Raw genomic sequence first — 3,166 nt, forward strand, 5'->3', positions numbered from 1 at the left:
AATAGCACCCTAAGGCACTAAGATTTCGTCCAAGCCTTGGGAAACCCTAAAAGGGACGAAATCTATGGCAAGATACCATTCTCTCCTCTCTCCCATATTCATCTTTTCACCTAGTGTGTTTGTGAGCCATTAGAGGTACTACACTTGTGGTACTTGCTTTCAAGAGCTAAGGAAATTCAAGGAACTAGTTGTTATTGCTATATAAAAACAAAAGGTATGTATTCTATTTTTATATATGAATTTCGAAAATAATAGTAGCATGCCAGGTTTCTTTTTGTGTTCATAAAGTTGTATAACTAATAGTGAAAACATAGATCCAACTCTAGGGTTGCATGCACACATAAGATTGTTTGTATAAAACCCATCATTGGTATCTTATGATATGTTAATAGCATGATCATATACCTAGTCTTGTGCATAATATGGCATAAATAATGGATTCAGTTGCTAAGCAAATAGAATATAAATCATTTTATCTAGCTCAAACCTATGTGCTAGGTCCTTTCGGCGCTAGCTCAAAATGGTGCCATGTGGTAATGCCAAGAATCCTCGAAAGGAATATAGTATCTTGATCTCTTTCAAGATATTTTCTATATATTCAAAAGGATTTTAAAACTTTAACATTCATCTTTATCTATCTCCATATATTTTACATTTCAAGAATGTATATTGTCTTTCCTAAGTCTTTCATCTTAGAAACACTTTCCGAGTCAAGGCGAAAGAGCCTTTCATAGTCAAACTGTAGTTTCTCATGATTAAGTATGTCTTATTCATACAAGATTAGAAATATCACTAATGGTCCCACTAGTTCTTAGTAAACACAAATGTTATCTTCATTTTGATACAAAAACATACTATGTGTTTCCATATTAGAATGATGATTCCAACATTGAGATGATTTCTTTATATCCACAAATAGATCTTAAGGGTTACACATTTTGTTAAGATAACTTCGAATGAAAAGCTTCAGGCTAAACTATATAGACATCTTCAATTAGATGTCTATTAAGAAAGGCAGATTTTCTTGAAATCTATATGTCATATCTCATAATCAGAATATGTAGTTATGGTAAATAATATCATTTTTTGATCTAATCATAGCTACTTGATAAAAGATTTGATCATACTCACTGACATGAGTGTGATTAAAGCCTTTAACAACAAGTCTTGCTAAATGTGTATAGATCTCCACGTTTGTATTCTTTCTAAAAGAACTATGTACTCATTCTAGACTTACTATAGAAATAAAGATTAATCAAGCACATACTTGATTATTATACATTAACTACATCTCAATGTTTATGTCTCTAAGTCATTAATCAGGTTCAAAGTGTGATATAACATTTTGGTAGTAGATGTATTTGCCATAAACCATCAAGAAGAAATCATCAATAATAGATTCCATAATTCTCATGTTGAAGATGATCCATAACATATATGCAAACAGTTTGTGTTTTTGAATAGAAATTACTCGTGTTTAATAACTTCTTATTAAAACTAGTGCCAAATCTTGCTACATTAGGCTATGGTCCTTGTGTTGCTTCAAGATCCATGTGCCTCCTACTTGCTTTGTCATTAGAAGCTTAGTTTCTAATAACTTAGCTTTCAGAGGAATAAGAAAACTTATTCTTGGTGGTTTTGTATATAATAATCTAAACAACCTTTTAGATTATTCTACAAATATGTATTTAGTATATTTTGGGTTTAGAAGCTTTAGTTTAACATAGTATTCAAATCCTCAAAACATTAAATAAGATAAAGATAGAGCCTTTCCATACTAAATCTTATAAAGTGTTTTATCTAATCATTAGTTGGTGTTTGTATTCAAATGACAATTGATAGTGATTAAGGATAATCCCAAAAGAATAATGGAAGATAACTTATATCAATTAGAAAGTAAACCATATCTCGTAACTTTTAGATCATCCTTTTTTATCACTAAGGCTTTAGATGGTATTACTGAATTGTATCTCAACTTTATATTTGAAAACGTCAGCAAATGTTTCATGGTTATGTTTTAACATGTAAAATATAATTATAATGACTATACTCGTTAATAAAGTTGATTCGGTATCTTATACTAGAACTAGACATTCATTAGAAATGAAGTTATGCATCACAATGTACAGTTCATTAATGATTATTTTCTTTACAGCTTAGTGAAAATATCATTATGAATATTTTATACATAAATAAGATTCACATATGTCAAATAAACCACATTATGTGACTTCAAAAATCCATTTCTTGAAGTTGGGATATAAGTATATCACTTATATAATAAAGATAACAATGTCATAGATAAGTTAGATTCAAATCAAGTTTGAGTCAAAAGTGTTTGCTTACAAAACTTATTTATTTATAAAACATTGATATTTACTTATTAATTCTATTAAGAGATCTAGTTCTCAAGAACATAATTTTAATCATTACAAAATATGAAGTGATCGTTAATAAAAACGATTTAAGTAAATAATTAAATTTTAATAAATTAACTGAGACATATGTATTTAGACAAACTAAATTAAAACGTACATTGTTTCAAAACAAACATTATACTACAATACATGTATTTTATGTTCTAAACATAAATAATAAACTAAACTCCAAGAGTTAAGTTCCAATTTGATTGTGCCTAGTTTCTTACTTTTCGTGAATATCTGCAAGCCATTTACAAATATTAGATTATCATTTAAGTACCAAGTACTAGATTGTTGTATGAAAAGTATAAGTTCTATCTAGTAGATACCCAAGTGACTGGTCAGCTAGTATTTCTTATATAAGAGGAGCATTTCCTCTTTTAATGTCTTGTTACTCCACAATAGAAACAAGATCCATCCGTATGGGCCTTTTTAGATTTATTGGGCATATAGGTCTCATTTCCATGAACTAATGACTTCTTATAACACACATGGTGACTCTTTTCAGCCTTACATTCTTCCAATGTTTGAACTGGCTCAAAAAAGTATCATTGTAATTTTAGGAGTATCTACTTAACCTGATGAAACATATAAAATGCTTTCTTAATTCAACATGACTTCCTGGAAGTCAGGAATTACAGTTCCCGATATGATGTCTGAGACATCTTCAACATCACAGTGACGCTTCTACCAGGTACGATGTTCAGGTCTTCTTCTCAAAGTTTGTTCAGGAATAGGACCTTTAA

Source organism: Lactuca serriola, chromosome 4, assembly GCF_051521515.1.
Source record: "Lactuca serriola cultivar US96UC23 chromosome 4, Lser_US96UC23_V15, whole genome shotgun sequence".
Classification (NCBI taxonomy): Eukaryota; Viridiplantae; Streptophyta; class Magnoliopsida; order Asterales; family Asteraceae; genus Lactuca; species Lactuca serriola.